Source organism: Xyrauchen texanus, chromosome 15 (assembly GCF_025860055.1).
Source record: "Xyrauchen texanus isolate HMW12.3.18 chromosome 15, RBS_HiC_50CHRs, whole genome shotgun sequence".
Taxonomy (NCBI): Eukaryota; Metazoa; Chordata; class Actinopteri; order Cypriniformes; family Catostomidae; genus Xyrauchen; species Xyrauchen texanus.
Window position 1 is genome coordinate 12,586,835 of NC_068290.1, and position 12,491 is coordinate 12,599,325.

At 36.4% G+C, this 12,491-nt stretch overlaps 1 long non-coding RNA gene across 1 annotated transcript; it reads right to left on the reverse strand.

The window, feature by feature from the left end:
• Positions 1-3,602: 3,602 nt before the first annotated feature.
• LOC127655616 (uncharacterized) lies at positions 3,603-7,115 on the reverse strand. Its single transcript, XR_007972053.1, has 3 exons — positions 7,004-7,115; positions 4,591-4,740; positions 3,603-3,823 (listed from the first exon to the last, which is right to left on the reverse strand). It is a non-coding gene; the product is annotated as an uncharacterized LOC127655616 (long non-coding RNA).
• Between the last annotated feature and the right edge of the window lie 5,376 nt (positions 7,116-12,491).

Sequence of the window (12,491 nt, forward strand, 5' to 3'; positions counted from 1 at the left end):
TGCCCTGAGACAGAAGCTCCATTGAAAAGTCAGAAGTGTTGTTTACAGGCAGGGAACATATCAGCAAATTCTTCAGCCTTAATCAGACAATTCTTCACCCAAATCGGTTGGCTTCCATTATGCAACACAGTCTCATTTATTTTTTGCCCAATAGCCCTATAAGAAGCATGGTGACTAGTATTATAATTGCATATTAATAAGTAATTACAATGTAATGACATTGAATGTGGAATCAAAAAGCAATCAATATTGAGCATCTCTAAAATATATTAAAAGTGAAACTGTAATAAAATTCAAATTTATGAACAACCCTAAAGGAAATCTAGGAGGCTTAATTTAAATATGAGAAATAGCAGAGAGGAGACAATTCTAAAAAATAAAAATTACAATACATTTTAGACATCAGAGACTGCAAACTTTAATGGGGCCACAGAGCACAAATTCTGAATGTGAAGGCAATATATATATATACATACACTGTGTGCTCAATTATCAGGCAAGTGATTATTCTGATCTTATCATTATTTCCAGGCACATTTTCCAACTCCAAACCATATAAACTTGAATACTTATTGGATTCAATCATTTTCAGGTGGTATGTATTTGTGTAATTAGGGAGTGTGTGATGAAAGTGACTAACACATTATATCAAGGTGTGTGCAATTATTAGGCAGCTTCATTACATCAGGTAAAATGCCCACGCCCACCACTGAATATATTCACAAGTTGATGCATTGAGATTGGGTAAAGAAATTCCTGAAGACAGATTTTTCAAAGGTTTTATGGACAGATGAAATGAGAGTAACTCTTGATGCACCAGATGGATGGGTCCATGGCTGGATCACTAATGGACACAGGGCCAGTCAAGTGTCAGGTGCCAGCAAGGTGGAGGAGGGGTACTGGTATGGGCTGCTATCATTAAAGATGAGGTTGTTGGACATTTTCGAGTTGAATATGGACTGAAACTCAACCCCCAAACCTACTGCCAGTTTCTGGAAAGTAATTTCTTCAGGCAGTGGTACTGTACATGAGAAAGTCCACAGCATTCAAAAAGTGCGGAGTGGTGGTGGCGTAGTGGGCTAAAGCACATAACTGTTAATCAGAAAGTCGCTGGTTCGATCCCCAACATTGTGTCCTTGAGCAAGGCACTTAACTCCAGGTTGCTCCGGGGGGATTGTCCCTGTAATAAGTGCACTGTAAGTCCCTTTGGATAAAAGTGTCTGCCAAATGCATAAATGTAAATGTACTGTACATGAGGAAGTCCTCAGCATTCAAGAAGGCCATGATCTTTATGCAGGACAATGCTCCATCACATGCATCCAAGTACTCCACTGCTTGGCTAGCCAGCAAGGGCCTCAAAGATCATCTGGGCCCTTCTAAAAATGTGATATTTACAGTGAGGGAAGACAATACACCTGTTTGAACAGCATTTGGGAGGCTGTGGTTGCTGCTTCAGCGAAAGTTGATTGTGAACAGATCAAGAAACTGACAGACTCCATGGAGGGAAGGCTCATGGCAGTTATTGAAAAGAAGGGTGGCTACATTGGTCACTTAATATTTAAGGCCAAAAATTTTATATAATATTAATTTTGTGTTACTTATTTGTTACACCAACTCTAAAAATTGAGAATAAACAATTGAGTTGGGATAAAAAAGTTTTGGGAGAAAAACTCACTTTTTCTTTGTTAAACATTCAGGTTTGAGGTTCAATAACATTTTGGATTGACTGAGAGCATTGTGTTTGTTCGACAATAAAATGTATCCTTAGGAATACAATTTGCCTAATAATTAGGCATGCAGTGTATATACATATATATATATATATATATATATATATATATATACAATTTTAATTGTTAAATTTTTATTTAAAATATATGTTAATAAATTGCTTACAATGAAGCATTTAACACAAGGGTTCTGGTATATGACACAGAGTAGCTATTACTGTAATTACAAAAACTTCACAAATCAACTCCACTGGGTAAATATTGCCATTTAATGGACAAATAATTATTTGTGACACTACTAGATATAGTCTTACGTAATGAATTTTTTTAGCAAGTTTGTCTGTTTTACACATTGCAATATCCTTGTTACATAATCGCAACTTTAACCTACAACCAAATCACATGGCCATCGTGATTCAGGGTCTGCATTTTTTCCATCACATATTTTCCACTAGTTTGTGAACTTCAATGCTGCCTTGTATCATAATTTACGTAATGGTATCTTCAAATGCATGTCATACTATACGTTTCCTAAAACACATGTTTAATGCCATCTAGTGGTTAATAATAATATGCATAAACATATTCAACACAATGTAGCTCTCCTACATTTTCTTTAACAGCTTTTATTGGAATTTGTTCTGTTGTGGTCCTCTAACAACAAAGGATCCAGAAAAGCTCAAGAATACGATGTTGTTGGATGGTTAAAGCTGTATGTGTAATACGTTTTTAATAAGGTTGAGGTATTGTTGCTGTTGGGCTGGTTGGGATGCTCAAACAAACAGCAATGTGTTGATAGCACCACAGAGCCACAGAATTAAGACTTTTTGAGAAATCAACCTATGATGGTTTACTTATAGCTGTCATTGCGCATTAAACTGGAATAGGAGAAAGTATTTTAACACTGAAAAAATAACACAATTCACCTTTAACAAATGCAAAACTCTTTCCCTCATTTCCACACATATTTGCAGGGTGCGAATATAAATCCCCATAATTCACACATATTTGTGTAAATTTGAACAGAACACAGGCACACATACACCAATGTAAATTCACTTAAATGAATAGTTCACCCAAAAATGAAAATTCCCTCATTATTTACTCACTCCCATGCCAACCCAGATATGTATGACTTTCTTTCTTCTGCAGAACAGATATTAAGATTTTAGTAGAATATTTCAGCTCTGTAGGTCCATACAATGCAAGTGAATGGAGTCCAAAACTTTTATGCTCCAAAAAAGCACATAAAGGCAGCATAAATGTAATCCATCAGATTCCAATGGTTTAATACATGTCTTCTGAAGTGATCCAATCAGTTTTGCGTGAGAACAGACCAAAATATAACTCACATTTGACTATAAATTTTGACATTTGCGACCATGATTTCAAGCTCAATTACACTCTACTGCACTGAAGACAGTTGCAGTAGAGGCCTGGCAGAGCATCACCAGGGATGAAACCCAGCGTCTGGTGATGTCTATGCGTTCCAGACTTCAGGCTGTAATTGACTGCAAAGGATTTGCAACCAAGTATTAAAAAGTGAAAGTTTGATTTATGATTGTTAATCTGTCCCATTACTTTTGGTCCCTTAAAAAGTGGGAGGCACATATACAAACTGTTGTAATTCCTACACCGTTCACCTGATTTGGATGTAAATACCCTCAAATTAAAGCTGAAAGTCTGCAGATAAAGCACATCTTGTTCGTTTCATTTCAAATCCATTGTGGTGGTGTATAGAGCCAAAATGATTAGAATTGTGTCGATTTCCCAATATTTATGGACATGACTGTATATACAAAGGGTGATTACAAGTGTTTTTAGGCATTTACTGTCTTTTCAATTTTATTACACAAATATACCCAACAAATTCATTCTGTCTGGTTTGTATTTTTTGTGTTTTGGGCATGCTTATTTTTAATCAAAAGGACTGCTAACATGAGCAATGCTGGACACAGTCACTACACAGTTGGGAGAGGATTTCTTAAGCACCCCTAATAGTAAATTGGTCATGAGAAAGTGTTCCAAGTGATTGATAGACAGCTGTGTGTCAAAGCCATCCTCAGTGGTCCACTTGGGGCACATCATACCACCTGTCAGAAAAAAAGACCTTAAGGAATAGTTCACCTAAAAAATAAAAGTTCTCTCATCATTTACTCACCCTCATGCCATCCCAGATGAGTATGACTTTCTTTCTTCTGCTGAACAAAACAAAGATTTTTAGAAGAATATCTCAGCTCTTTAGGTCCATACGATGCAAGTGAATCGTGGCCAAAACTTTGGAGGTCCAAAATGCATATAAAGGCGGCATAAAAGTAATCCATAAGACTCCAGTGGTTAAATCCATGTCTTTAGAAGTGACAAGATAGATGTGGGTGAGAAAGAGATCAATATTTAAGTAATTTTTTTACTATAAATTTCTAGTTTCACTTTCTTCTTCCTTTGTTTATGGTGATTCACATTTTTATGCACATCACCACCTACTGGGCGGGGAGGAGAATTTATAGTAAAAAAAGGACTTCAATATTCATGAGTTTTTCACCCAAACCTATCTTATTGCTTCTGATGATATGGATTTAACCACTGGAGTCATGTGGAGGAAGTTTTATGCTGCCTTTATGTGCTTTTTGGACCTTCAATGTTCTGACCACCATTCACTTGCAATGTAAGGAGCTACAGAGCTGAAACATTCTTCTAAAAATCTTTGTTTGTGTTCAGCAGAAGAAGTAAGTCATACACATCTGAGATGGTATGAGGGTGAGTAAATGATGAGTGAATTTTCCTTTTTGGGTGAACTATTCCTTTAACATTTTTACCTTTTTTTGAAGAGTCATGACAACTGTATGACTGTCTTACTCACCTGCATTGTTGATGAGTATGTCTAGTTGTTCTTCTGTGGCAATTAACTCTTTTCTCGGCAAGCCATCTTGCTGTTTCCCTGCCAATCCTATCGGCACCAGTGATCAGGGGCGCCGTATGGTGGGAAAAGTTAGGACCATTCCAAGGGCCCCTGAATGACAGGGGGGCCCAACAAATAGGTAAAAACTAATTTAATTAAAAAAAATATATATATATTATATTATACACTATATAAACCATCATCATTGAGTATATTTCAAATAATAATAAAATTAATTATGTCTTTGATTTTACTTATTTTGGCAATAAAAGTTAAATATCCCCATTGACCAAAAAGTAAACATCCATATTGACCGACCACCCCCCTGTATCTGCATTAAATGGTTTGGTCCTGCCTCAGCGCGCTCATCAGTGAGTGAATGACGGTGTTTAGTTGCAAGACAGTAGTTAGTCGATGTGCCAGAAACACAGATTACAATGTTGAGCAGTGTAAGAAAATCTGGTTTTCAAAAAAGGAAAGAGAGAAAAGAGAGAGAGGAAAGACAAAGGAAAGGGTGTCAATCTGTAACCCAGTTTTTCACCAAGAAAGGTGGGTAGCCTTTAGTCTGTGAGTGGTATTAACCTGTTGTCCATAGAGACAGAGCGTATTTAGGCCACGGAACAATCCAACCGTCTCCATTGACGAGAGACTGCCTCCTTGTCATTTATGACTTATAACAAAAAAACAAAACCATGTCTAAAAGCTGCTGTGTGACAAGGTATACAGCAAACAAGCTAAATAACCCAGAAATAATTTTTTATAAGCTGTCGACACCAAAAAACGGTTTGTTTCACGACATAAAAGGAGACTACTACCCGAACTACTCTGAGAACTACGCCCACTGGAACGCGACATGATATTGTAAAAAGAAAAAAAAACATTCATAATTTTAACCATGTCGTTTGCTTATTTCACCACCCTATGTGAACCTGAGAGGAGGAGATATATTCAATTTACCCATTCTTCCTTCTGATGCTTCACGTCTTATTGCCTGAATCTACTTTTGTCTCCTTAAAGGCTGGCTTTTATGGTTCTGAAGCTTATAAAAAATGTATTTCTGGGTTTAGTTAGGCATTTTCTGTCTTTTGTTATATGTCATACATGACAAGGAGGCAGCCTCTCGCAATGCAAAGTCAACGGAGACGGTTGGATTGTCTTCCCTCCCGGTGGGCGTGGTCTTCAGATTATGACGCGTTGCGCTCAGTCTCTGTAGTGAAATAAGCTAGCTAGCTAAAAAAATAAAAAAAATAAGTTTGCTAGCTGCAGGTGTTAGCCTACATTTCATGTAGTTTAAGTTTATGACCATATTCCAAACCTCAAAACCTATTGATTTAGTGATCACTTGATCTGTTTTGTAGCACTATAATAACCCTGATGTGTAAATTACATTTTACACGTCAACTTTATTTTGTTGTTGGCATATATGTGCAGTTAAGTTCAAAAATCTGCTGTTTTCATTGTTTTGAGATGATGATGTTAATTTACTTTGAATAAAAATTTAATATATATTTAGTTTTTTTCTTTTTTTTATAATCTGTCATTCATTTTACAATAAAAATACATTGCGACTGTAAAGGATTGCCTTTTTTATGGTGGCTTTTAATCTTGCATCAAAGAGTGAACTGCATACTGTATGCAGACTTGCATTTACAAATCACCAGCAGTAAATATTGTGCTAGTACTAGTATTGAACTACAAGAAACAAGACAGTTGCAAGCCTTTGATTAGAGTTATGTAAAGCTTTTGATGGCAAAGTTAGGCCCTAGAGATGTGGTGACAACAGCTGCGCAGAAGGGGCCCAATTAGATTTTTTTGTCATGGGGCCCAAAATTCCTGGCGGCACCCCTGCCAGCGATCACAACTATCTTTCCATCCAGATGAACATCACTTCTGCAGACATCACCAGATATCCATTTCCGCAGCACTAAAAAGCCTGTATTAGACATGGAATTAAAGCTACATAAAATGCTTAATGAAAGGTTTTAAGCTGAAACTCCACCACTTCACTAGGAATCTCGAAATTCAGTGTATTTCAACGTGTATGAATTGATTAGGTTAGAAATAATAAGTAGTGCATTTTATAAATCTAGTGACAATAAATACAGTCTAACAAAATATTTTATCTTTAATTACATTGTTTATTGTAGTCATTTTTAATAACATTTTACATTTAACTAAATATTTATTATTTATTTATTATTTGTGAAAGATGTGATAAACTATACCCCAAACTTATATTTCAAGAATAAATAGCATAGGACACATAACAGTGTAGATCAAACACGTTGCATTGAATTGTTTTCATAGTCAATAAGGGAATGCACCCTTATTTAGAATCTTGATTTAGAAGGCGTCAAACAATAACGCAACTTACAGAGCGGAGCCAGCGCCATAGTTCACCCGATCAGATGATATGACGTGATTCCTCGTATAATTTAGCAGTATCCAAATGAAGAATAACGCCGGGGATGTCACAATGGGTGCTCTGTGTGCAGAATGGGGGCTATATTTAGGGCTTAACTGCTTCACGCTTCGCCAATTGGCTCATTACAAGCGTCTCTCCGCAAAATTCACCATGTTCACACACTTCACATATCTCAGAGTAAGAAAATAAAACAAAGAAAATAAAAACAAATTTATTTTACATGGGTATTAGATATTTGATGGTGGTTTTAGTAATATTTAGAGTACAATATTCACTGTTGCGTTTGGTTACGATAATGTGTAGGCTATAATACACATTTTGTCGTAGATATTTGGATGTACATAATCAAAAAACAGTTCGTCATGACCTAGAAAATGGCGCGGGGGTGCACACACGCGCACGCGCGGACTCACAATATTGCGTTCAGGCAAATACTGAAGCTTTAGTATCTGGTGTATTTTTATCAGTGTTTTGTGTAATACATGGGGTTTTCTTCTTAAATTTGTATTCGCTATTGTTATGTATGTTAGTTATAAAATTAGCAATTCTTTAGTTTATGAACTGAGTTTAGAAAATACCATTATGGTATGGTCTTTATTATATAACTGCAAACCATCAGCAACGTGATGAATAAAATCCTAACACTATGTACTTTGCACTAATAAACGTCAATTGTTACTACTGCAAAGTGATGTCGTTGCAAGGAAGGAAGCCATTTTTTTGTTCCAGTCGCCACTCCTCTTCATTTCGGAGATTATAGCCAATCAGAGGTGCGAATCCAAAACCGGAAATTGCGTTTTTCGCACATCAACCAATCAGAGCCATAGAAGGAGCTGAACCTCTGCCTACTTAGCGCACTTATTTGTGTAGTCGGTGACGTTCCTGCTGCCTTTGTGTTCTTTCCATATATCACAGTGAATATAGTTTGCTATACACAGTAAAGCGGTAAGTATTATTCACAATTTAGACAATTTTCGCTGGTTCCGCGGCTTAATTCACTCGCTAGGTGATCGTTGTTCATTCTCTGCGCAGAGGACAGTATGCGGAGTGCGTACTCCGTAGGCACCGTTTGAAGGGGGTTGCTGCATAATTTGAGACCGAACATATGTAATAAATGTCGCGCTTTTTCACATTCAGAACAACTTTAGTTTTTCATCCCCATTTACTGTTTTTGTGCACCTATCTAAGACTCATGCTTCCGTTCTAGTCAGTCAAATCACTCTGAATCTTGCATTTTATGTCAGCGCACAGGAACTACTTTTTTCTCCGCCTCTTTCTATTGGAACCACATTGCGCGTACTTATACAATTTGTTGACTGCTTGAGTGAAGTGATGTGACCGCACAATGCATACATAATGAATTTCAATGCAGGAGTGTTTATATTTTCTCCAATATATGTAAATGGAAAGCAGTACTCGTTTTAATTATTTATTTTATGCAATTTTCAGGACAAAGTGGTTTTGTACATGGACAGACGCCAAGGCTGACGTTGAAACCTGTCGGACCTGAATGCTGTCAGAGACCGGTGAATTTTGTGAGGGTTTGCACATCCGATGTTTTATTGAAGATTTTAACCAAGCCACACAAGATTTTTATTTTATTTACAATATTCTAAGTTCTTTTGGTGGAAAGTGGTTTTAAGTAAATTATTATTATTTTTTAATATATTTTTTTTTTTTGTGCTTCTAGTAAATGCAAATTCACTGTTTTAGCTCGTTGAACATTTTGTATTTCAGAAACATGGATTCTGATTTGTTTATGGAATGTGAGGAGGAGGAGCTGGAACCATGGCAACAGCTAAATTCAGGAGAAGATTCAGGGGGAAATGCAGAAAGCAGTAATCTCACTGCTGAGGCAAACATGGGTATACCATTTTTATTCACGGCCATTTGGGTGTTAAGATGGAGATCAAATATTTTGTTTATATTATTTTGTATCACTTTGCTAGCTAACCCCTCTGCTTCTGCGTTGCTCAGTGTCTTTCACTCCTGCTCCAGCTGAACCTAAGACTGTGGTTTTCCCAAACCTACCAACTGTTGTAAATACTGCGAGCACTGTTCCATTGCTAACAAATACATGTGAGCATATTTTGTCTTCTTGTAGCTTTGAATTTTTAGACATTTTGCCAATTAATCATTGAATCATTTGCTTTTTCAGTGGCTCCTCAAGTTGTTCATACTGCTGCACCTGCTGATATTCCTCAAGCAGTCCAAGGGCAGCAGGTCTTCTTGACACCAGGTGGAGGACTGGGCACTATGGCTCTGTCACAGGTTCTGCTGCCTGGCACATCTCCTATTGCTAATGCCACCAGCCAGCCTATTTACTTCACCACACAGGTGCTTCCATCCCACCTCTTCAGTCCCATCAAATTTCTGGTTATTTATGTTGCTCAACGCCATTGAATTCAACATCTTGTCTTCTCTATTGTGTACGATTCAGGGTCTTCCTGTCCAGAATATTCATTCTGGCCAAAACCCAATGGGATTGGTGTTTAATGTCCAACAAGGCCAGACTGTTCGACCTATTACTCTACTTCAAGGTATGTCAGTGTATACATGCCCCTATTTAAAGGAACAGTTCACCCCAAAATAAAAATGTATATACATTATACACTTAACGCAACACATCTAAATTTTCCTTTTTTTGTAAATGAAGATTAGAAGTGAATATAGAAACCACATAATAGTTGGTAAATAATGACAATGTTTACTTTTGGATGAATTATTCCTTTAACCTGTTGATATGCAATCGCTCTCACTTGGGAGTGACATCACTTTGTTTACATTTAATATATAATTTACCATCTATAAATGTAATTAATGTTAACAAATTATACATCTTTTCAAAGGTCTAAGGGTTCAACATCGATATCTGATCTCTGTTTCATGATAGCAATGCTCCAGAAACAGCAATTTTGTCATTTGTGCCCGGAGTACAAATGAAAACACGCAATATTAAAACGGGACTTCATACATTCATTATGAAAACGCGATCACCAGATGAATCCAGTTCACCACACTTTGGTCAATTGTCCATATAAAGCATTCATTGAAAAACATTCAATAGCAATTTTTGTCCATAAAAGTCTGAAAAATCTGAGAAATATTGATATATTCTCCATTGTTTACATGAGATCTCGCTTAAAAGAATTACCCTTCGTCATCGTTCTTCAACAAGCTATGCAATCTGAGCAGCATTCATGTTCAAACTGTATATTAGTCCCGTAAACAAAGTCTATTTTTAAAAATGCGGCGTAGTTTTATTGATAATAGCCAGGAAGTGCGGTCAGAGTTTTTGCCATCTTGAAATAACAACATATATTATTTCTGAAACTTGGGAAATAAAGCCCAAAGTGTCTTCATTCAAAAGGTACTATAACTGTGTCCATACTCCAAAGGGTCCAGTAAATACAACCATTTAAGTTCAGGTATGTCATTTTCATGGTCTGTGCTTAAAAAGGGGGTGCTTATCAACCGGTTAAAGGAATATTCCAGGTTCAATGAGCAAGTTAAGCCCAATCGACAGCATTTGAGGCATAATGTTGTTTACCACAAAAATTACTTTCAACTCATTGCTCCTTTTCTGCAAGAATCGAGATCACAGTAAGGCACTTGCAATGCGAGTGAATGGTGGCAATTTTTGGAGGGTTAAAAGGCAGAAATGTGAAGCTTATAATTTTATAAAAGCACTTGCGTTAATTATTTTGTTAAAACCTGTGAATTATTTGAGCTGTGAAGTTGTTAAATCAGTTTTTATGGTTGATTTAGGGTGTACAGTATTATTTGTCATGGCAACAAAGTTGAAAAATTTGATATAGTGTTACACAGAAAAGGTAAGACATTTTATTACACTAAATCATGTTAGCGCGCATATTGTTTACATCTTGTGTCTATACTTTTGAAACTTTTTGTATTTTAATGTTTACGGATTGGTCCCATTCACTTCCATTGTAAGAGCTTCACTGGAACCCAGATTTTTTTCTTTTTTATGGAAAAGGAGGGACAAGTGGAAATGATATTTTGCGGTAATTAACATTTTACCACAAATGCTGTCGATTGAGCTGAACTTGCATAGAGCCCAGAATACTCCTTTAAGCTTGTTGTGCAGTGTAATTTATGTTGTGGAGTCATTTATATATATATTTTTTTTTTGCTTATTGATTAACAATCCTTTTTATTTCTCTTTTTGTATTCTAGCACCTGGGACCCAACTTTTTAAACCAGCCATTGGAACAACCCAAATAATAACCCAGCCAGCTCAATTAAGGACTGCAACTCCGCTCGCAAACAGGGCCCAAACGCCCTGTTCCTTCAGCACAGTGCAGATCCCTGCTACTCTTACTATACGTACCACAACAGCGCTCACCCAGCCTAAAGCTAATACTCTGCCCACCATGGCCTCTACAGCCATTACCCAGCCCTCCCCAACACGAACCACGACTAAAATCGGTAAGACACTCCCGCTGAGAATAATTCCTACTATTGCTTCAGCATTTATTAAGCAATCAATAATGTACGAGAGATACTATATTGTGAATACAATCACAACTAAATGGCATTGTTGGATATGCTCTATATTGTAAAAAATCTTCACAAAGCATAATCTTGAGTGCAATATTGCTTTTAATACAACAAGAAAGGCAGAATTTTTTATTAAAACATTATATTATTAAGCGATGATTCTTCTGTATGAAGTAGGCATGTGAAGGTATCAAATGGTCACATCATAATTTTTATAAGCCCATTTCAGCTCTGTTTTTCCACACAATGCAAATTAATGGGTGCCATTCAGGCTACTGTTGGGTGTTTGATGGTCCAAATGGCAATATATTAATACAAATATTTATATTTTTTTACACAAACTTATCGATTTGCTGTAGAAGACATTCATTGATCGACTGGAGTTGTGTGGATTACTTTCATGCTGCCTAAATATCAGTATAAGGCAATATTAATATTTAGGCAGCATAAAAGTAATCCACATGACTCCAGTTGGTCAATTAATGTCTTCTGAAGGAAATTGTTGATTTAACTTTATATTGCTTCCTGCCAGAAGTCAATGCATCAGTGACTTAAGCGCAACGGCGTGTTCACACTAGAAATGGGGAAAGTGTGCTTTGTTTAAAACAGAGGAACAAACGTCACGAGAGGATCTTCACAAAGCATAATTTTGAGTGCCACATTGCTTTAATACAACAAGAGGCAGAATGTTTTATTAAAACATTATATTATTAAGCAATGATTCTTCTTTGAAGTAGGCATGTGAAGGTATCAAATTGTCACACCACGATAATTGCTGAAGCTTTTATCATGGTATACAGTATTATCACAGTATTGAATTACATAACATAAACGGAAACGATAGATAAACAACTTTAATTGTTTAATTACTTTTTCAATACCAAACTGGCCTTTTAAATTAACAGATAACAAAAAA